Below are 24,662 nucleotides of genomic sequence, written 5' to 3'. Positions count from 1 at the left end.
TCAACCGAACGTCACTCCAGCAGAGCGATTGATGATCGACCGGGGAGCAACAGTGGTTCGACCGGGGAACGCGAGAAGATCTAACATCTTCCGTAACGTTCATGATGGGTGCGGGGGAGGAGCGACTGTGGTTCGATGGAGGAACGAGGGCGGTACGAGGGCGGAGCGTGCTCGGTGCGGGTTGGAAGCGCGTATATGTGTACGCAGCTTTAGATTAAACAGATGATGTTTGTCAAGATCCGTTTAATCTAGTAGAATTCATGAGGACTACAAAAAATCTTACGTCTACAAATCGATGTGTATGGCTTAACCAATACAATTAATATGGTTAATCAGTACTTTCGATAGTATTTTATAGTTTGATACTATTTTCTTGATACTATATTCTGATCTTAAGGCTGTGCAAAGGCTAAAAATAAAGTTTCTACTGGTGATATTTTTCAATTTTTTTCGATTCGTATACAATCAAGCTATCAAAATGAAAAAGTTTTCTCAGGAAAAATGTTTTTTCGATGATTATTTTTTGAGATACGAGCGCCTTAATTTTAAATTTTTGGGAGAGAACATTTCAAGTTCGGTAAGAGATAAATCCATGAAATTTATGCTGAGATTCACTTCAAACTGTCAGGATTCTTTATAAATAGTTCCCTACACTTTCCATTCAACTAATGCTGACAGCTTTAAGTGTTTATTAGGATGGAGGTAGATTGTCAGCATTTCTTTCAAATCACACAAATGCTTCTCATTCGAATAATTCTGACATTTTGAAATGAATATCACTGTGGACTTACACAAGTGGTGGGAATTCTTATTCTTACCACCGTTATTATTGTATTCCCACGTATCTATCTCTATTGTGCTATCTATTAATATCCACTGCAGCATCATTCTTGTCTATTATTGTTACCTGTTTCTATTTTCCGATTGAAGGCAGTAGATTATGATGAGGTGGAAATGATAATGACAAAAGAACTGAAACAATGGAAACTAGAACTCTATGATGTAAGGTGGAGCAGTAGTGAGGTATAGGGTAAATCTGTAGCCTATTTTGGAATTATATCTTGAGATGAAATTGTGAAGGTTTTTAGCTTCGTGTTTTGAGTTGGAGTGGTAGTTAGTTCCAAGGAAAATTGTATTGTTTATGACATTGATCGTTCCTCACAAGAGAAACACACAAACAAAACTTATAATTTGTGTCGTATTGGTACCTTTATGTACCCTTCTGCATATGTTCGTTCCCTGTTCGCACTCGTGTGTAAGGCTACTAGCTACACACACGTCGATTTTTGTACGTACAATTTTTTGCCGTCCTTATAAATTCTATTAAGGTGCGTACAGACTTTCAACCGAACGTCACTCCAGCAGAGCGATTGATGATCGACCGGGGAGCAACAGTGGTTCGACCGGGGAACGCGAGAAGATCTAACATCTTCCGTAACGTTCATGATGGGTGCGGGGGAGGAGCGACTGTGGTTCGATGGAGGAACGAGGGCGGTACGAGGGCGGAGCGTGCTCGGTGCGGGTTGGAAGCGCGTATATGTGTACGCAGCTTTAGATTAAACAGATGATGTTTGTCAAGCTCCGTTCAATCTTGTGGAATTCATGAGGACTGCAAAAAGTCTTACGTCTAAAAATCGATGTGTGTGACTTAACCAATACAATTAATATGGTTAAATAGTTCTTTCGATAGTATTTTATAGTTTGATACTATTTTCTTGATACTATATTCTGATCTTAAGGCTAAAATAAAGTTTCTACTGGTGATATTTTTCAATTTTTTTCGATTCGTATACCATCAAGCTATCAAAATGAAAAAGTTTTCTCAGGAAAAATGTTTTTTCGATGATTATTTTTTGAGATACGAGCGCCTTAATTTTAAATTTTTGGGAGAGAACATTTCAAGTTCGGTAAGAGATAAATCCATGAGATTTAGAGGATAGATTCTTTCTTCATGGTATTGTTGATCTAGTAAAACAAAAATTTTCTGAAAATATCAATTTTTGAGAAATTTATTCAATTTACTAAAAATGACCAAAAAATAACTTCTAGCTGAGTTTAAATCTCATGGATTTATCTCTTACCGAATTTGAAATGTATTCTTGAACAATATTTACTCTGCTGTGTCAAGTTGATGTGATAAAATAAAATGTGCAAAATTTTCATTTCATTTTTTGTCTCTGTTCTCATTTCCTTACATCATTCAGTATTTCCCATGATAGGAGTCGATAAGGTGAAATACTGTTTTTAATCAAATTGCATATATTTTTGTTGATATGCATGTCTCCAGTTTATAGCGTTTTTCAAATCAATTCACTTGAGAAAAATTAAAAATTCGAAAGTTCATTATTGTAATGCTGGTAGTTCTTCTATTTTTCATGAATATGAATTATCATTTAATTCAATTATTGATGTTTCAGGTATGCTATCATGCAATGGGAACCTTCTTACTGATCACGTGATTTACTTTGTGAGTTGAATCTTTCTATAATATAATGATAACTTTGATAGTCATATTTCCTCAATGAATCTTATCATCACTTTTATCTGTATCAAAAATTGAAACTCAAGTAGTATTTCCAATGGATGAAATAGATTCTTATTCTTGGAATATGGATGAAATAGTATATAATTCCGAAATCGAAGGATCAGACTCTACTCTCACATAATATGAGAAGTTGTTTCATTAGCTATGTAGCTGGCAGTCATGAGCGATTCTGTAAGATGGAAACTGGGAAAATTATAATTGATCATTTATTGGTGTAATTAATCAATGCATATCCAGATGAATACATAATATTTGATAATTAGTTATCATACCTGTAACAATTGTGCATCCCAAGAGGATATCGCAGAGAATATATTCCAGGCTGGTCCCAGAATAGTGATGAACTTTATCAAACCTTCTTGGAGACGGGTGAGCAAGAGGTGGCAGATGAACTCCTTCATAGTCTTGATGAGGCAAGAAAACAGAAATGGATGAATGTGGCTGAGAACATGAACTTCCAAACCTCAAGTCTACAAGCATGGGCTCTTCTAAGGAAATTGCAGTGGAGCACCCATGGAAAGACAAAAAGCAGGTGTCTCTGCAAACTCAATAGCATCTCACATAGTGGAAACATCCAGAGCACAAGTGGACAGAGAACACTCGACCAAAATAAAACATGAGCTGAGCCAACTTAAGAGACAGGCAACAGAGAGTGAATTCAGTCTACCTTTCACCCCAGAAGAAATCGCATCAGCTCTCAAGCATGTAGCTTCTGGAAAAGCACCAGGATTTGATAGTGTAAACCCAGAATTTCTAGTTAAATGTGGAAAATATGCAAAGGTATGGCTGGCTAAATTCTTCACTGATGTTATGCAAACTGGCAATGTACCCAAAGAGCTGAGGCAGTCAAAGATTATAGCAATTTTGAAACCAGGAAAACCAGCAAACTCAGCAAAAAACTATAGACCAATTGCATTACTGTCGGTGGTGTATAAACTACTGGAGAGGCTAATCTATAATAGAGTATGCCAGAAAATATTTGAAATCATACCTGTTGAGCAGGCTGGGTTCAGACCAAACAGGAGCTGTGTTGATCAAGTTCTATCACTTACAACATGCATTGAAGCTGGTTTCCAGAAGAAATTGAAAACATCTGCTGCCTTTATCGATCTATCAGCAGCTTATGACACTGTTTGGAGAGAAGGTATGATCTATAAGCTCCTAAAAGTGATCAAGTGTAAAATAACAGCTCGTCTTGTGAATAATATGCTGAGTGATAGAACTTTCAAAGTCATCATTGGATCTGATATAAGCTCACAAAGGAAACTTAAGAATGGTCTGCCTCAGGGCTCAGTTCTTGCCCCTCTCTTGTTCAGTCTGTATATTGCTGACATGCCAGAAACCTTGACTAGAAAACATGGCTATGCTGATGACTGGGTATTATCGACACAGTGTAAATCATTTGAAGAGTCAGAGGAAATTCTTACAGATGACTTGAGAGAGATGGGTAGGTACTTTCGAAGATGGCGTCTCCAACCAAATGCCAGTAAAACAGAAGTTGCATGCTTCCACCTGAACAATAGAGAAGCTAACAGAGAGCTAAGAATTCAATTCGAGAATAGAAGCCTTAAACACAATAAGGCTCCAAAATATTTGGGCCTGATACTTGATAGGACACTTTCATTCAAAGAGCACCTAACAAAGACAGCAGAAAAACTAAAAACCCGAAACAATATTATGCAAAAACTTTGCGGAACATCATGGGGAGCTTCAGCATCTACATTACGCTCTACAGCCCTAAGCCTTGTCTTTTCAGCTGCTGAGTACTGTGCTCCAGTCTGGATGAATAGCTCTCATGTTCATAGGGTTGATGTTCAGCTAAATAACTCAATGAGAATGATAGGTGGTGTTCTAAAATCTACCCCTGTGGAATGGCTCCCGGTGTTGAGTCACATCCCACCCCAAATCTTCGACGCATGAATGCCCTTACTAGAGAGTACAAGAAGATACAGGAAAATCGAAGCCTGCCAATACATGAGGATATACAAGATGCCAATCAGAGACGTCTGCAATCTCGTAAGCCACCGGTTAGGACGGCAATTACAGCCTTAGATTCAGGTTTCCGTATAACTGAGGCCTGGCAACAAGCGTGGTCAGCAAAGCAGAACATTGACATCCCATTTGTAACCAAAAGGCCACCAGGCTTCGATTTGCCTCGTAAAACATGGTCGGCATTGAATAGGGTACGAACTCATCATGGTAGATGTGCCTATCTGATGCATAAGTGGGGGAAGGCTGACTCCCCTTTCTGTGAGTGTGGAGCAGTCCAGACTGTGAGACACATAGTGGAGGAATGTCCCAGATCAGCATACACAGGTGCACATGAAGATTTCCTGGTGGCTAAACCAGCATCAATAGCCTACTTAAATACCCTGGAAGCATGCCTCTAATTTCCAGGTCAAAAGTGACTAAGATATTTTCATTCGATTTATATATGAATTTTCTATTGTTTTCTTTTTTTTCGAATTTTGTGATCATAAATGTGTTGTGTATACTGCCATACGCTAAATAAATACCTGTAAAAAGAAATACAGAAAGTAATAACAATTGAGAACTAATATAAGAAAATGTAGAGAACAAAATAATAATAATAATTTCTCTGATTGCCAATCAACTGCAACCAGAGGAGTTTACTGACAAAACATATACATAATTATTACAGGAGACACACGACAAAGATAGATTAAAAACACTTGAAAACTTACATTATAATCAGAAATTTTCGGTAATCTCTGCTCGGTCGAGAAAGGGGACTCAGTTCCTCGAAAATTTCCGATTATAATGTAAGTTTTTAAGTGTTTTTAATCTATCTTTGTCGTGTGTCTCCTGTTTTAATTTATATTATAAAACTTTTAAGTGTTTTCTGTTATGTGCTACATAATTATTACAATATACATACAAAAGTTGCTAATAATAAACTTAGTCCTGATTATGATACCCCACTATAATAAAAGTTAATTTCTTGTGAATACCAACCTATCAGTTACACAGGTAACAAAAACTGTTTTAGAAATTGAAACTGATTGAGTGGAGAGGTAAGAAAACATCTTGACAAACGATGGAAAGAAAACGAATCTTGCAGGAAAACCAACAAAAAAAGGAAAACTGATGATGGGTAACAAGAGACCCCGGTAAGGTACGTCCAGCAACCGACACTGAAAATTTTGAAGGTATCCAAACTAAGAATGATTACAAAATTGGTTGTTTTTGTGTGAACCGCAAACTCAACGTCTCAGTTCCAATCTGCTGTTGAAGTGAATCGAAACCAATCGGACTGCGATTAGAGTAGTGATTTTTCATCAGGAAAAAATAAGATAAACACAGTAATTTTACTTTCAATCCTGGAAAAGTGAAAAAACAATCATCTTCAGTTTTCGGTATCGTGGCCTCTCAATCGTTGAAAATTACGAATTCCACACGCAATTTTTGTTGTATATGGGATGATCTGGTGCTGAACTGTACATAGAGTCCATTTAAATACAATAGAGTAGAAGTCGGAAGCAGCAATTGGAGAAACGTACGTAATCTGATCGTAATTTCTCTTCTCTAATGTGTTCAAGCAAGCTGGTAATATTCTTATCAGTGGAAACGTTGGACGTTGGATATCTTTTCGTAACAGAACAGATGTTAGATTATCGTGATCTAGGAAGCGGTAGGATCTATTTTCTCTAAATTGTTGCTGTTAAACAATCTGTGCAAGTTTCAATTTTGTCAGTTGGAAGCCAAGATATTACTGTAATTTAATTCGAGATTTGTATTCTCTTGCAAATGTATTAACTTACAGGTTGATTTAATCTTCATTATAAATGTCATAATATCAGAATTATTTCGAAATCGTCTAGTACTGTATTTCAAACTAGCAGGTAACCCGTGCTTCGCAAGGGTCTAATTAAACTTGACAAACTGAAAACTTAAAGAATTGAAAAGAGGCCTTTAACCATGCTCGGTAAATTGAGAATCTATATGTAAAATTTCAAGTTGATCAGTTTAGTAGCTCAGACGTGATGATGCGTCATTCGTGAATTTCCTATTCTCTACATGTGTAAGCCGAAAGCCGATTCTTTTCTTTATTATAGATGAATCTATTGAAGGAATTAATTCGATGAGTAGAGCTTCAAAACTTCATTAGTAGAGAAATAATCTATTTATTTACCTTTGGACTTTCAAGTCGCGTACTCGATTCTCTTTATTTAATACAATCAATGAAAGAATATCATATAAGTATTGCCACTTGTTGGAAATTTCTGTATAATATTTCATATATTGTGATTATGTAGGCCTCCCTCTAGAATACAATCACATATTCAATATACTATACAATACTAGAAGCCGTCTTATCAAAAAGGCCTTCTCTAATAATTGGTTTTAGTGAAATTAATCACGGTTAAATTTTAACCGGGTTTTGTGCAACCGGGCCTTTTTATTTCAAAATACAATACAATATACTTCATTATACAAAACAAATAAGTTTGCTGTTTAAAAAGTTAGTAACTTGATAAGTTTGCCACATACAGAATCATTAAACTCTTGAAGAAAATTTGAATACTGGGCTCTACTGCTAGGCACTTGAAAACTCTATTATACTAAAACGATTGTCTAAATCATGAGCAGATTGCTAAAAGGTTCAACATCATATCTGGAAGTCTAGAGTCTGCATAGCTTTGGAGTTAGGATTATAAATTGTTAGCTACTGCAGCAAACTTTAAATTCAAGTAACGATGAAAGACCTGTTCCTTCAATATGTCTGCTTCCAGGCGTACAATAGACTCCTAGCAATAATTCATTGGATAGTGGTAATTATAGTTTGGAAACATGGCTGAGCTAAATCACGACTATCCACTCTTCGTTCCCCAACTACTCCTCCTCCTCCTCAAAGATCACTAGTCTATCTATAATCAAATCAACTAAAACTCAGCCTACCACAGCCACATAGCAAGCAGAACAACTTCATAGCTTCTATACACATATATACACTCCCAGCGAATCCATTCTAAATCCAAAAATATACAGATATATAATCAATCAGATCAGTATAATCCAAAGCTTTTGGGGGGCTATAATGCCGACCACTCACCTCCCAAATACATGGCCGAAATTACACAGCCGATGGAGTCAATGATCGAATTCATAATCACCACCAAATTCCTCTGTAATAAGATCGCTTCCACATCGGCAATTTCACGGTTTCTCATGATTTTTGGAAAAACATTATCCAACTAACATTTCTTCAGGGATTCTACGTTTTAAAGCGACGTTCTCATACTGTAATCTTGATTAAATGCATAGTTTCACGTCACATCGTAAGTAGTGAGACCTTTGTGCTTTTCTGTTGATAACTATATAATTTTATCAATTAGTTTTCCATCGCATCTCAATCTCAATCAGATATTTTGTTGAGTTTACTATGAAGTGAATTCAACTCAATGGAGATTGGTGTTAAAACAATCATGGAATACTATTTCAAATACGAATAAACAACTTGAAGCTCACTCCTATGTATTTTGATTTCTATGTAATCAACCCATGTTCTACTGATCTACTCTTATCACTTGAAATGATGTCCGTCAAGTGATTCAACTTGGATTGAAAAATGTATCGGCTTTGAAAATCATTTGATATTATCATAGAGAATAGATACTTGTATCAGTTGTCTCTGATATTATATTATTTTAAGGGAGTCCCACCTGACTGGAAAATCTCACATCTCAGCAATGAAATATCTGGTACTGGGTAAATGAAAATCTTTAAACTGGATCAGATATCATGATAACTTTCAGTTGATATACGAATATTTGTTGGATAAGAATGACCCCCATTGCAGCCCCATTAGCATAGCACCTACTCAGCAAGTGCCTCCACTCCTACTCGATCTCAAAGCAAGATCAGGGTCAATGAATGTTGAATAGCAATGAGGGAAGTTGAAGTACCTAGCAAGGGAAGCATCACAATAAAGTTTAATAGCTTCAGAACTTTGAATGAATGACTGACCACACATTTCCACTAGATGTAACAAAAAATGTACTGTATTTCAAGTGTGGTACCCAGATTTCTGAATGGCGTTTCCACTACATATAACAAAAGTGAACTGTATTTGAAGTGGGTACCTCGATTCATGAATGGAATTTCCACTACACAAGTGAACTGTATTTGAAGAGTGGTACCTCATTCTTGAATGGCAAAATTCTATGTGGCTTTCATCTCTCACTTGAGTACCTAACTGTACACCACTGCACATTGTATCATGTAAAATAATCAATTTGCATCATAATGTTGTACGGTAAAGTACTTGTGTATTGGAAGTTGACGCCCACCTCGCAATAATAGCAAAGATAGCCGTGGATCTGTTCAGTAGTTTTATTGTGAGATTCATTTTAAACCGTCAGCATTCCTTGTAGATAACATAAATGCTTACCATTAAACCAATGCTGATAGTGGATGTTATGATAGTGTTTCCAGTAATGGGTGATGGTTTTATAGGTTAGGTGACACGTGACAGCCACAGCCACAGCTTCCTGGTCTTAGAAATGGTGAAATTGTGGGCGGGTGGAGTGTGCTGGCTCCTGGCTGAATGGAAGATGCTTCGCCGACTCTTGCCTTATAAATCTGTCACTCATCTGCCTATTTTTGGAGAAGAGACAGCATTTGTAGCATCTAGAAGTGTTTCTTTGCGATTGGATGTTTGCCAATCGAATTGTGGCCAAGTCTTTGTGTGAGGAATGTACAGCTGTAGATCCTGTCCGGGGGATTGGATTAGGGATGGATTTGTACGGGCACGGTCAGATCAAGTCACGGTTGTAGATGGTGGTGGTGATGTTGTCAGGGTGTACTTCACGAACAGAAAAGAACGGGTACAAACAGAACAGTCCGTTCGATATGTGGATTTCAGCTCACTATCGACCTTCTATATAATTTTCTATAATAACCAATCTATGACTGTACTAGCGACCCCCTGGGTTGAAGAACTCGCTCATGAACTGTGAAACGCTGCTTGCATATAATTGCAAAAGAAAAGATGTGATTATGGATGAGTAAGAAGAACAATCAACAGAATATTGAAATCAATAGAACAAATAATAAAATAAAATCAACCTCAATACTCCGTCTAGATAGTTAGTGAAAAACAACTGATAAAAGTAATCATGTTAGGAAACGTCTCAACTGTTGTATTGATCTCTGAAATATGCATCTTGTAATTATACAGAGTTGGTGAGAATTATTATGGAAACAGTTAAATATCTCTTCTCTTTTACAAGTATGATATGATATTAGGTTCCATAAGGATCCTATTCCAATTGAAAAAGTTAAATATCTCTTCTCTTTTACAAGTATGATATGACATTAGGTTCCATAAGGATCCTATTCCAATTGAAAAAGTTAAATATCTCTTCTCTTTTACAAGTATGATATGACATTAGGTTCCATAAGGATCCTATTCCAATTGAAAAAGTTAAATATCTCTTCTCTTTTACAAGTATGATATGACATTAGGTTCCATAAGGATCCTATTCCAATTGAAAAAGTTAAATATCTCTTCTCTTTTACAAGTATGATATGACATTAGGTTCCATAAGGATCCTATTCCAATTGAAAAAGTTAAATATCTCTTCTCTTTTACAAGTATGATATGACATTAGGTTCCATAAGGATCCTATTCCAATTGAAAAAGTTAAATATCTCTTCTCTTTTACAAGTATGATATGACATTAGGTTCCATAAGGATCCTATTCCAATTGAAAAAGAAATTACTGTCACTTCAAAACTTTTGTCGGCCATCCTGAATCCGTCATATGGATCCCACTTCATTTTGAATCCAACTTCATTTTTTCAAATGGGAACGTGGTCATGTGACACATGATTTCAAAAGAAAATTAACTCGCACATCGATATCTCAAACCATTTCAATGATCTCAATATTTAAATATACTAATTTAAATCATACAAAAATGAAATAAATGAGTACCTTCAATGAATAATCAAGTGTTAGTGAACACTAATAGTAGCTTCTACTGAAAAAATTTAACACTGGACAAAAAAATTTCATAGCAAATTTGTTTACGTCATAGCAACTGCTATCACTAGTAGTATTATTGAAATAAAAAATAAAAATCTAAGTACCCTTTTTCAATTTCCTTGCCCTATTACCATATGTAAGGAAAGTATTGCTTTCCAAAAAAATTATGTGTATGTGTGTGTGTGTGTTTTTGACGGTGACGGTGCGGCCTCGTTTAACATGTGAAAGACTGTGAAGTGAAAGACTTCTTGACATGTGAAAGACATGTGAAAGAAGTGAAAGACTTCTTGAAGAGATACGGAATTTTCCAGTTTTGTACGATCAAAGTGATGAGGAATATAGTTGAACGAAAAAATAATATAATAAATAAATAATAAAGCCATAATATAATAAATAATAAAATAATAAACAACAAAAAGTATTAAAGAAGGAATCCGTGACTGTCTTAAATTTCAAACTTAAAACTTATTACGTGTAGATGCAGAAGATAAAAATTTTATTGCTGATATATTTACGATACATGACTAATGATGGTATTGTTGTGCACCGAAATATATACCAGCACTATGATTCTCATATTCCGTGTCTACAGGTAATTAGTTTAAAAATGACAAATATAAATAAATTTAAATCAGATGTAACAAGATTTTAATAGTGTTATATTTACAATAGTACATAATTATTCAGAAATCAGAGCACAGTAGCACTATAGAACTGAGACACTGCTGCCGCTCGGCTGTCGCACGGATATGTGTGTTCTCCTACCACAATCGCTGTGTCGCAGGCTGTCAACACCTACTATTTCTCACCTAAGTAATAGAAGGTATTGGCGTAATACCGGCCATACGTCGGCGCGGGCTCGGTGCGGTTATATGTGTCCCGGCCTGCCTTGCCCTTGTTCAGAGTAATCGAAAGTGAGAAAGTTCAAAGTAATCAACTCACTAACGCTCATTCAATGTTAATATTATTGATAAGTTAAGAAAAGAGACTTACATTGATTGAGGTATGGAATCATCGTGAAAGTAATTTTGTTTTACTCTAAATCACGATGATCCTCCAAAAAAATTGACCGTTATTGACCTTAACGGCTTGACCTTATTTTCGAAATGAATAAAGTTCTTTTCCATACAAACATTTGCACAAAACTCTGGCGAGAGGCAGCACCTATAAAGTCAGTTACAGTGATATATTCTGCACCAATTGCATTGAAATTCATTAAGTAAGTTCTGCACGCATCAAAGAAGGTTTCTTGATAGTAAAATTTGCAAAACTCATCCCCAAATTTGATGAAAAGACGTGATCAAATTTGTAACGACGGAAAATCGAGTAGAGAAAAGCTTAATGTAGTCTAGAATGTCACGCTAGATAGCGCTGGCAGCAAACATGATACTGTATCATTCGACATGCAACAAAATGCAACACTGATGGGAACAGTCAGCCAAGGAAGCTAGAATCACGCAAAATAATAATGAAATTTGCGTATGATATTAGCTTCATCATAAACACTTTTTGTCTCCAATCCTATTATATTAAGCGAGCAATTTCTGTATGAATATAGTTATATGGTTATATGAGTATGTATTTATATCCAACGGATCTCGAAAACGGTTCTAACGTTTTTGATGCAATTTGCAACATAGTAGGTTTATGTTATAAAAATTCGATTGCACTAGGTCTCATCCCTGGGAAAACTCGCTGAACGACATTAAAAGGATAATTTATCCATGGAAAAACAGCTGAGACTTTCGTCGCCTGTGGAAAATGAAAATATCTCATCCATGAAATTCATAAGCTGACGTATAGCCAGCTGTAAAATATAAACACGACCTAAAAGATAAATAAACCTAAAGGATTTGAAAGGTAAAATTATTCATAATTTATTGATGGAAAATAATTATCATATTTAAAATAAAAACATATTTTCGCAATGTTTCTTAATTCATCTAAAAAGTTAATTTTTCTTTCAATCCTTCAACACTATAACTTTTTTCAGCAGATGCATTCATCTGCTGGGGGTCTCTCAATCAAAAAGCTTATCTCACGAGAAATATTATCTACAAATTTCAATCAACTTGATCAAAATATCCGATTTGTTGACATGACATGGTATATCATTCTAAATCAAAGTAAATTAGAATTTTCAAAGTTAATCATTATTTTACAGTTTTAAGTGATTAGTAAGTGTTATTTTGTTTAGAAACCGTTTTGGGCTGTGCCTGTTAGTACTTCCCCAATAATTTTAAAGAATTATGTTCTGTTTATCGATAAATAAATAACGAGCGAAGCTCGGTGCCCCGATATTATTGATTATCTTTGAAAATTATGATATACTTTGATTTAGAATGATATACCAAAATGAATGTTATACCATGTCATGTCAACAAATCAGATATTATTTCGATCAAGTTGATTAAAATTTCCAGATAATATTATTCTCGTGAAATAAGCTGATTGATTAAGAGCCACCCAGCAGCTGAGTGCATCTGCTAATAAAGTTTCAAACTTTCGTGCAAAGCTAATAAACTTTCAAACTCTTAAGGTAGGCGCACACATATCGTCATCAAATAATGACGATGCATCAAATATAATAATCCGATCCGTCCGATGCGTGCTGTCCGTCCGATGACAATCTGTGTGCGTCTACCTTTGCGGTTTTTTTATCTTCTAGGTCGTGTTTATATTTTACAGCTGGATATACGTCAGCTTATGAATTTCTGGGATGCGATATTTTGATTTTCCACAGAATCACTCGCTCACTTTTTACGATCCACAGACGACGAAAGTCTCAGCTGTTTTTCTAAGGATGAATTATCCTTATAATGTCGTTCAGTGTGTTTTCCCAGGGATGAGACCTAGTGCAATCGAATTTTTATATCATAAACCTACTATGTTGCAAATTTCATCAAAATCGTTAAAGCCGTTTTCGAGATCCATTGGATATAAAATACATACCCATATAACCACATAACCAGGTAACAAGATAACCACATAACCATATTCATATATATATATATATAATATATATATATATATTATATATATATATATATACAGAAATTGCTCGCTTAATATAATAGGATATTACAGTTTTAAGTGATTATTGAGTGTTATTTTGTTATTCAATTTGGTTTGTAAACAGTCTAAATTGGAACTTTTCTGTTTTCAAATGTTTGGACTGGAAATTGGACCTGAATTTTTTGACTATAAATACTTTTTGGAGTATAAATCAAAATTCGGGAAAGAAACCGTTTTGGGCTGTGCATATTAGTCCATCCCCAATCATTTTAAAGAATTGTGTTCTGTTTATCAATAAATAAATAACGAGCGAAGCTTGGTGCCCCAATATTATTCTAGAAACTAGCATTGTTTGTATAAGTTACATAAAGGATTTGATGATATTCTTTAATAGTTTTCTCCATTCCACAATTCACTAGAAAGCCATTTATATTTCTTCCATTTTCCTAAGTACACTTCCATTTAACTTAAATAGATGTTATAGAGATGTTTTGACGTTCGAAATTTTAGAATGAGTATAATTTGTGGATTTAAGTGAAATTTTAATATTTTATGTGATTGTGAAGGAAGATTTTCGTTTGGATTTGTATTTTGTAATTAATTAATCCGATAAATTCAAAATTATTGTAGTACATACATATTTTGGGCTCAAAAAAGTGTGTGAATTAAGTTATCATTTACATAACCTCTAGACTGTGTATTCCAAATTAAGGTTTAAAGTAGTTTTGGGCGAATGCCTGTTGTTTTTACCTGCATTGTATCTGTCTATAAATAAATGAAATGAAATTTCCATGTGATCGGTTGGTCCGATATTGTCCGAATTGCCTACCAGTTGACTGGCTTCGACCTGACTGACCTTAATTGGACCGTGCCTTGCAGGCAGATGTGTTGAACATCGCTGATTATTACAGGCATGATTGCGATTTGCCTTTCCTAGCCTCGAGTGGTGGCTTCCTCCATCAATGAGTCAACGTTTATTTTGAATGAAGTCTGCAGCAGTGCGATTATTATTGCCAGACAGTTTATGTCCAGCGTTTGGCAGGGTACTTCACACTGTTAACGGTTCAGTCGCGCTCTTCAAACGTCATTAAAACTCTTGCAAATCCAGTCATCCTCAGTTCTTACCATAAGCCGTAAGTGAGTTTTCATTGTATCTGGCCTGCAATTAGGGTTTCGTCACCTTTTTATGGCCAAGTGTAACTTCTTGAGAATATTATCACATGGCTGTCACACACATGGCCCGAGTGGAGAACACTTCATGGTTGGTTAATGAGTTCTCATAGTTCTGTTTGTGTCATCTTTATAACCACTTTATTTTTATTAGTTCTGTTTGATGTGAAATAGTGGTGTGATAACTAAATGTGATTAATGGTGTTGAAAATGCATTGGCGATGTTTTTCAGAACAATTATACCCATGTAATATGTAGAGTTGATAAAGTATTCATTATACTAAGGGTCAATAATTTTTTACGAGTTTATTTTTAGCTGCTCTGTTTGATGTGAAACAGTGGAGTGATAACTAAATGTTGCTGAGAATGTGAGTAATGGTGTGGAGAATGCATTACAGATTGGTTATACTGGATTCAGATCATTTTTTAATGGTCGTTACTTAAATCAATCATTCTACTACAATTTTGATTTTATAAGTCATGTTTAATGTGAAATAGTGGAACTATAACTATGAGTAAATGGTTTCAAAAATGCATTGGGATGCATTTTGCTTCGGTTATTTATTTATTTACATTTCATAATACACATATGAAATACAATATGTTATATCCATATAATATTTTGTGGAATTTTTCATGTTTAGTATAAGGATGCATCCCATATTGATTATAAATACATATTCTCATCAATTTTATTCAATAGGCCTAAGGTGCGTTTACACCAAAGCTATTAACAAAATGTTTATTTTTCTGTCCTTATAGATTCTGTTAGATTGAACGGAACTTGACAAACACATATTTTTATCATGTGTATGATAAGTTATGTTCAATCCAATAGTAAAGACGGAGAAATAAACATTTTGTTAATCACTTTGGTGTAAACGTAGCTTTATTATCTTCGCGACTGTAGTTAACATAGAGAATTTTAGCAATAAATGTTTGCCAATAAATAGCCTATTGCTAGTCTTCCAAATTCAGGACATTCTTTCAAGTTATTAATTTATTTACCTAGATAAATTAGAATTTCTAGTATATTACTCATATACTTTATTGAGGAATAGAGCACAACAATTATTGTTGAGATTGTTGTTTTTCTCATTGAAGTTAATATCTTTAAGTCAATATCTTATCAAACACTTTCAAATAGCAGTAGTGCTGTATTTTAGCACAATATTCAAGCTGTGTAGTGTAGACTCTACATTGCTCGTCGAGGTAGCACTGTACATCATTTTGTTGTATGTTGCACTGTATGTGAAGTATTGTTTTATAAGAATGAGAAGTATTTTTACTCTCCTTGCCCTATTACCATAGGTAAGGAAAGTATTGCTTTCCGAAAAAAATTAAGGTACCCCAATTTCTAAATTTCTATACGTTTCAAGGTCCCCTGAGTCCAAAAAAGTGGTTTTTGGGTATTGGTCTGTATGTACTGTTTGGGTGTTGGTTTGTGTACTGTATTTGAAGTGTATTTGGTGTGTGTATGTATGAGTGTATGTGTGTCTGTGTACACGATATCTCATCTCCCAACTAACGGAATGACTTGAAATTTGGAACTTAAGGTCCTTAGAATATAAGGATCTGACACAAACAATTTCGATCAAATGCAATTCAAGATGGCGGCTAAAATGGCGAAAATGTTGTCAAAAACAGGGTTTTTTGCGATTTTCTCGAAAACGGCTCCAACGATTTTGATCAAATTTACACTTAAAATAGTCATTGATAAGCTCTATCAACTGCCACAAGTCCCATATCTGTAAAAATTCCAGGAGTTCCGCCCCGTCTATGCAAAGTTTGATTTCAGATTCCCAATTATCAGGCTTCAGATACAATTTAAGCAAAAAATTCAAAGCGGAAAAGATCTACAATTAATGTTTAGTAACATTTTCATCTAAAATTGAAAATAAGCTCGAAATTCGAGAAAATGTGATTATCCAATTGCAAACTGTTGGCAACTGTTGATTCTATTAAATTATTCACTATGAAGAGATAGCAGATATCGTGTGTCTCCAGCGTTATTGTGCTGTCACCAGCTGGCTCAGATATTTTGAATAGTAGACTCATGCCCGTGGACACTAGCGTCAGGTGATCAATTTTCATAACGGCAAGGAATGCGCCACACCAGATTTTTTTTAGATAGTATTTGAGAGATATCTATATAAATATAAAAGCGAAATGGCACTCACTCACTGACTGACTCACTCACTCGCAGAACTAAAAATGTACCGGACCAAAAACGTTCAAATTTGGTAGGTATGTTCAGTTGGCCCTTTAGAGGCGCACTAAGAAATCTTTTGGCGATATTTTAACTCTAAGGGTGGTTTTTAAGGGTTTAAAGTTCTTTTAGCATGTATATTCTTCTTATTCCAATATCTTAAAATTATTATAATTGAAATGTCCATACCATATGTTAATATAGAACTGTAATCTAGAGAGAGTACCTCTTCGAAACAGTTGTTCTGGTAACTAAATTAAAAATTTTGTCTGGTTGGCATTAAGTTGAGTTGACTTTGTTAGGTTGGCACCAAGTTGAAAATTGAAATGCATTTATCCAGGGCCTCCTAAATACCAATTTATCCAATTAGCCAAAATTAGCGTTTTCTCAGCTTTTCTGCGTTTCCTCACCTTTTTCAATAACTGATGGTAATATATATAAAATAATTCAGTACACAGGTTTAGCTGAGGTGGAAGAATTTTGTTCGCCAAAGATACGCCGATATAGTAACAGGTGTTTTTCGTGATCAAATTGACATAATACGTTCAAATTCGGTACAGAGGTTCCGCTGAGGTCTACATGCAGGCGAGCGAAGCGAGCCCGCTGATCTCATTGTTGGACGATCAAGCCGGGGGTATGGCAAGCGAAGCGAGCCTGACGGCTAGTATTTTATAGAGTGAAAAGTGTCCAGGCTTGTAAACCTGATCCATGGTAGGGGCCTCCTAAACAATCTCAGCTCTCAGCCCACTAATTATTATTGGGTTACTCGTGTGGTCCTACTTAACACCATTTCCAGTATTTTTCACACTTTCAAGGCCCCTATCTACCCGCATATAAGCTTTACAGGTTTCTCATGTAGTTGAAGCTGTTTAAAGGCAGACTGAGCACCACAAAAAAACTCGGCCATTACCACTAATTGAGATTGAGTCAACTATTACGATTACTAGTTACTAGTTACTACTACTTATGGCGTGTCATTACTGGGCAGCTACTGACAACTGATTTGCGAACGGAGGTGTGAGGTGTGAAATAGTAGTCTGGCAATTAGATAACTGCCTGTCAAGTGCCAAAACTAGCAGTCCGATTACATGCTTCCTCTCTGCATTGAGGTAAAAAAGAAGAGAGAGATTGAGAAGGATAAGAAGACGAGGAAGAAATAGCAGGAGGTGAGAATAAGGTGACGTACAAAGCAGAAGAAGAAAGAAGGAGAATAATAAGAACAGTACAAGAAGAAGAAGAAGAAGAAGAAGAAGAAGAAGAAGAAGAAGAAGAAGAAGAAGAAGAAGAAAAATAAGAAGAAAAATAAGAAGAAAAAGGAGAAGAAGAAGATATTTGATATTAATTTAATACATCTAACATTGCCAGGTCTGACAAGACCTTTGACAAACACTGTGTAATAATAAACAAAATAATACTACGTCTATGATAAAAAAATCTGGTGTGGCGCTCTCCCACAATTTTCCTTGCCGTTATGAAAATTGATCACCTGACGCTAGTGTTCACGCGCATAAGAGTCTACTATTCAAATATCTGAGCCAGCTGGTGACAGGACAATAACGCTGGAGACACACGATATCTGCTATCTCTTCATAGTGAATGATTTAATAGTATCAACAGTTTGCAATTGGAATAATAACATTTTTCCGAATTTCGAGCTTATTTCCAATTTTAGGTGCAAAATGTTATTAGACATTAATTGTGGAGATTTTCATGCTCAATCTTTTCCGCTTGGAATTTTTTGCTTAAATTGCATCTGAAGCCCGATAATTGAGAATCTAAAATCAAACTTTGCATAGACGGGGCGGAACTCCTGGAATTTTTACAGATATGGGATTTGTGGCAGTTGATAGAGTTTATCAATGACTATTTTAAGTTTAAATTTGATCAAAATCGTTGAGGCCGTTTTCGAGAAAATCGAAAAAACCCTGTTTTTGACAACATTTTCGCCATTTTAGCCGCCATCTTGAATTATTGCATTTGATCGAAATTGTTTGTGTCGGATCCTTATATTCTAAGGACCTTAAGTTCCAAATTTCAAGTCATTCCGTTGACTTGTACACAGACACACATACACTCATACATACACACACACACACACATACAGACCAATACCCAAAAACCACTTTTTTGGACTCAGGGGACCTTGAAACGTATAGAAATTTAGAAATTGGGATACCTTAATTTTTTTTCGGAAATAGGGCAAGGAAAGTGAAAATAAATTACAATAATAGTACATAATAACATATTTTTTGAAAATGCATGCTGAAAATGAAAATGATGGGTGATTAAATCTGCTGAATCTACAGGAGAGTGGAAAATATGAAAGGTACAAGTGGGGGGATATTAAGGCTAGGTGAGGGGCAAGGATGTAGAATATAGAGAATTATTGATATAAAGGAACCCAGATTTTCGGTGGAAGAAGAAGAGAAGAAGAAAAAGAATTCGAGAATAGAAAAAAATGAAGATGAGAGCAATAGATGGTGGATGAAAGGGTTGGATAAGAAAACATATGAAAAGTCAAGAAAGACTAGATATGATGGAGAAGTACAGGGAGATCTAATGGGAAAAAAATTGAAAACGACAGGAACGAGAAAGGATACTAATCAAGAGAAGAAGAAGAAAAGTAAATGGAAGATAAAAAAACAGGTGGGAAGCGAGAGGAAATCCAATGGGAGGAAAAAGGTGAGAGAATTGTAGATGAGGGGGAACGATTAGAAGATGGTGAAAAAAATGAAAAGGAAAAGCAAGAGAAGAAAAAGTGATGAAGGGAGACGAGGTAAGCGTGGTGAAGATGAATTGGCAGCTGATAAGAGAAATTGAATACAAAGCTCGTGAAGAAGGAGCAGAAGAGGTAAAGCAGAGATGATAATGTAAAGGGTGATGGTGAACAAGAAGATGAAGTAGGAAAAGCGCAAGTCGGAGAAGAAGATGTAGAGGAATGTCAAGAAAAGAAAACAGTGTTGAGAATATAAGTAGTAAGAAGAGAGGAGAGGAAGGAATAACAGGAGGTGAGGGAAATAGAATACAAATCAGAAGGTGGAGCGGAGAGGAAGAAGGAGAAGAAGAAGAAGAAGAAGAAGAAGAAGAAGAAGAAGAAGAAGAAGAAGAAGAAGAAGAAGAAGAAGAAGAAGAAGAAGAAGAAGAAGAAGAGAAGAAGTAGAAGAAGAAGAAGAAGAAGAAGAAGAAGAAGAAGATGATGATGATGAAGATGAAGTAAAAGAAAAAATATGCTGATGATAAATAATGAGAAGAACAATAAGGAGGAGGAGGAGAAAAATAAGTTTTAGAAGAAGCTGAAGTGAAAAACAAGAGAGATAAAAGAGGCAGATGATGTAGAACAAGTTTAAAGATTGAGTAGAAGAGGATGGAGGAGTAGAAAAGCGGACAAGAAAAGCCGGGTAGTCCAGGCGCTGGCTTACATTGAGCATACATGAGAGAGGCAGAGAATTTGACTCCGGATTATTGTTAGGGGGTATTTAGTGTATATGAAACTCGATGTCGTCACGTCCCAGGGTGGTCGACAGATTGGGGGGGAGGGGGGAAAGTTGTAAAAAACGCGCGCTTATAAAATCACCTGTCCTGCAGTTACTATTCATAGTACAGCTTTGAATTTTTTCTCAATATTATGTACACATAACTGGCTTTCAATGTGGTCCTCTACATTTTTGCGATAAACCGCATAGTTTTTCCGTAAAAAAATAAAATATCTCGAAAAATGTATTTTTTTATTATGGACTTTTTATTATTTTTCGAATATTTAAGTCGTTGGCCGACTTAGAGGAAAAGGTTCTCAATAAACGTTGTAGGCCGTTTCTTCCTGAATCCAATGATATATATAGTTTGGGGGTTACGATCATAGATGCGGCGGTGGGAGGGGGATAAGTAGCACTGTTACGCTGCGGCGCGGTCCTCCCCATGATTAATGCGCGTAGTGGCCTGTCTATCGCATCGCTCCTACTAGTCTATGCATTCAAATTATGTATTTCAGGAACGCTATCTTATGTATTTTCGGTCGCTGAACACGATTTTTCAACTCTCAAGCCTCAATAATTAATAATTCTCATCATAATATACAAATTATGGTCAAAATTACAAACTTCATCTCATTCTGCAAGGAAACTAAGAAATGACTGTTTGAAAAAACGAAACTTGGGTTTCAAGGAATATATTAAGATAGAATAATGAAAATATTAATATGTGTTTGTGTTTTATTGTTTTTATTTCAAAGTCATTTATTGTGATGCGCTGCAGGCTAAATTATTAATTACACACTGGCCACGCTTACTTGATATAGTGTGGTCAGTTAATTTCCAAGAAGTGTTTGTGGAATTTCTTAGTTCTTAAAGATGGATATGGAATTCATCATTCATTTTTTATCATAATAATAATTATGTTTAGTATGAAAGTTATTATCTTTCATGAATCTTCAGTTTGTCGTGAACTTTCGAGAAATTATATCCAATAAATTATAATAATATATATGTGTCAAATCAAAATGAAATGAAAATTTTAATATTCATTCAAATTATTTCTAACAGTATTATTATAATGGTATTTCACTAACTTTTGATTGATTCATCCATTATGGTATTCCCGTTCAGACTGTTTTGAAATAGTAACAAGTTATTCAGTATCAAAAGTTGGGAATAGAATAGTTTTGGGCCATGCCTGTGATTCTTTCTCAAACATAATATTTATATGATTTGTAATTCAATCCACAAATGAATGAATGAATGTATTCCTGCACGTAGCTAACGTATGTTAACGTGCAAATCTTTGCCACAGATTTAGAAATCAAGTCTCGATGGTTTGGAGAGCCTATTATTGGAGTGATTCTTTTACTTTGCTGCTTCTAGTATGTTCACTACTTTTGTTTGAATTTAGACCATAGACATGAAAAACAATGTCCACCTGTATCACTCCATCTTCATTGAGAATTTTCATGATTCTTCTCATCACAAAGTTTCTATAATCTTGCAGCGTATTGAAAGTTTTGAAAAGTGAAGTTGGAGTTGAATTCAGGAGAGCCATGTTATCATTACGAGAATTTGTCAACGATATTTAGGGATTTAGTCAAATCCACAACTAGTTCCACTTACAATTTCATGGGCCAAGTGAGATTAATAGTTTTTTTTCAAATATCCATCAGATGTTGACAGAGATTGCGGTTATTGTAAAAATGCATGCTGCACTAAAACTTCAATGTTGAATTATCTTTAAACAGCTACCTAGTAAAAATACAGAGATCAGATCTTTTTGTTCTAGAATGAACTAAAACTAGGATTTTTTGTTTAAGTGCATCGTGGAGAATGACAGAGCTCTGTTTTTTTATAGGTGAGAATACACTTTTACAATTTGCCACAACTATGTTGAGATAAAAATCGTTGGAGACCGAATAACTATTTCTTTTTACATTCAAAAGAGAATCACACATTTCTTCACTTGCTTCCAGACCATTGATAACATTATGCAGATTCTGTTTTCCATCAGAGTCTTGAAGAAAAATGTAATGTTCTCGTGAGAAGGTTATGCTTCTGGAAATCATTCTCATCTCTCATTATTATTGTTTTACTTCCTTCGATGACTTTCTTCACACCCTCCAGTGATATCCATAATGATGTCAACATACTTGAACAGAATATCTTTGATGGAAGATTTATTTATATAGTAGCAGCCATTTTAGGAAAGCCTTTGAAGAACTAGGTATTCCAATCACTCACCTATGAGTTTTAGATGATCGAATGAGGGTTTGTTCCAAAGCATGAACGGTTGTCACATTATTACATCTTCAAGGTTTCCTTTTGACAGAGAGTCAATGTATTGACTGTATAGAGTTAATGTTTCCTTATTGGAAATGATTTTCTACTTCTATGGGTATTTTTTCATATTTTCTAGATATAACACAGACTCCATTGCATAGTTTGTGTGATTGAATGAAAAAAGTATGGGATCTTTTCTCGACCAGTTTCTATGTGCAATACCAGAGTCCTTCCTTAAGAGCACGAATACAATTAAAGATAATTCAAACTATGTTACAATAATCAGTCATAAATTTCAAGTAGTCATTTATTTTGCATTGTGATTCTAAAAAAACTCCACAAATAGCTTCAGACTTCTTTCAAATATACGTTGACAATCTCTCATATTTGAACCGTTCATGAGTCCTTCTTGTAGTTGTTTCATTGAATTGATTGCTTGCTCTCACACCTTGATCATACTGATCTCCCCTCAATAGATTTCTAACAGTATTCTCTCCAAAAATATTCCAGATTCAACAAAGATATCTTCAATTCAACTTTCATTCAAGTACCATCCCAAGACAATCAGTCAAACTCAGCCAGATGAAAAGTATCTATTCGTAGATATAAGTTAGAGCAAAGACCTTAAAGATGCATAGACTCACATGCAGCGCTAGTGTCGTACTTGGAATTGAAATCCGCCATTGAGGGGGCAACCCATAAGATTATTACATACCAATGCCACCAATGCCTTTGTGATCTATAGTATTACAAATAAATAATATATAATATCTCGTGCTGAAATGGCAGCCTTCAATTTCAAGTAAGAGCTATCATTGGGAAGGCATAGGCATTGTGGGTCTATATCTCTTTAAGGTCTTTGAGTTAGAGAAATCAGTTGATAGAGAGTTGTATCTTCTTTGAAATCAAATATTTAGTCATATCACATGGGAATAATTAGCATTATTTGTGATTCAACTATAAATTATATGAAGAAAATATTTTACTGCTGTTACACGGTGCTCTATATGGGGTAGCCTATATAATTTGTTTAACTTACTCCATTAATTGACTTTCGCAATTCCAAAGTGATAATTGAACTAAATCGAATAATTATTGTCTCTTCATGAAATATTAGTTTTTTATCGACTGAGAAACACATATAGGATTCCTAAAAAGATGGTTCTTCATTACAATGTAATTATAAATAATAAAGTATGTAATTTTGACCATAATTTGTATATTATGATGAGAATTATTAATTATTGAGGCTTGAGAGTTGAAAAATCGTGTTCAGCGACCGAAAATACATAAGATAGCGTTCCTGAAATACATAATTTGAATGCATAGACTAGTAGGAGCGATGCGATAGACAGGCCACTACGCGCATTAATCATGGGGAGGACCGCGCCGCAGCGTAACAGTGCTACTTATCCCCCTCCCACCGCCGCATCTATGATCGTAACCCCCAAACTATATATATCATTGGATTCAGGAAGAAACGGCCTACAACGTTTATTGAGAACCTTTTCCTCTAAGTCGGCAACGACTTGAATATTCGAGAAATAATAAAAAGTCCATAATAAAAAAATACATTTTTCGAGATATTTTATTTTTTTACGGAAAAACTATGCGGTTTATCGCAAAAATGTAGAGAACCACATTGAAAGCCAGTTATGTGTACATAATATTGAGAAAAAATTCAAAGCTGTACTATGAATAGTAACTGCAGGACAGGTGATTTTATAAGCGCGCGTTTTTTACAACTTTCCCCCCTCCCCCCCAATCTGTCGACCACCCTGGGACGTGACGACATCGAGTTTCATATACACTAAAGACCCCCTAACAATAATCCGAAGTCAAATTCTCTGCCTCTCTCATGTATGCTCAATGTAAGCCAGCGCCTGGACTAGGGGAAAGATTGATTAGTTGTGCGTGATTTGAAAAATGGGATAGTAGATCTCGTAGTGATTT

General features: G+C 35.2%; 1 protein-coding gene across 7 annotated transcripts in view; it reads left to right on the top strand.

Moving 5' to 3' along the window:
- The window catches only part of LOC111054515 (uncharacterized protein DDB_G0284459-like), a 316,682-nt gene that overhangs the window by 157,274 nt on the left and 134,746 nt on the right, over positions 1-24,662 (top strand). The window contains exon 1 of one of the 7 annotated variants that reach the window (XM_039432090.1): positions 14,592-14,704. The exons of 5 other annotated variants lie outside the window; for them this stretch is intronic. The gene's annotated coding sequence lies outside the window, so the exon portion shown is untranslated. Of the gene's footprint in view, positions 1-14,591; positions 14,833-24,662 lie in introns of those variants that run through there. One more of the 7 variants, XM_039432089.1, reaches the window with a different exon arrangement.

This window comes from Nilaparvata lugens, chromosome 7 (assembly GCF_014356525.2).
Source record: "Nilaparvata lugens isolate BPH chromosome 7, ASM1435652v1, whole genome shotgun sequence".
NCBI lineage: Eukaryota > Metazoa > Arthropoda > Insecta > Hemiptera > Delphacidae > Nilaparvata > Nilaparvata lugens.
The sequence above is the reverse complement of the archived record's forward strand: the minus strand, read 5'-3'. Positions and strand labels throughout refer to the sequence as shown.